The sequence below is a fragment of the Gavialis gangeticus genome, unplaced genomic scaffold (assembly GCF_001723915.1).
Source record: "Gavialis gangeticus isolate Ggan-Ray unplaced genomic scaffold, GavGan_comp1, whole genome shotgun sequence".
Lineage (NCBI taxonomy): Eukaryota > Metazoa > Chordata > Crocodylia > Gavialidae > Gavialis > Gavialis gangeticus.
In genome coordinates, this window is record NW_017729022.1 from 41945764 (window position 1) to 41946086 (window position 323).

Below are 323 nucleotides of genomic sequence, written 5' to 3' on the forward strand. Positions count from 1 at the left end.
ATACAGCAATTCTTCTGTTGCAAGAACACAACAGGTGAGAATATTTTCATATTTGAGTTGATTATTATTTGAAATCTTCGAGTTTATCTTGGTTAATCACATGCAGGTTTGCATACCCAGCAGTATTAATATTGAGTGGCACCCCTAAAACAATCTTGTGGCAGTTCAGGGTATGTGGCACCTTGGTTGAGAATCACTGTTGTAAATTGTACTCTGCAACCCACTCCCCATGTGGGAGCAGTTAGAATAAGGGACAGTTGTATTCCAAAGTTCAAAGGAACTTTACCTATTTTATTTCTCTCTCCAAATTTTCTAAAGATAAG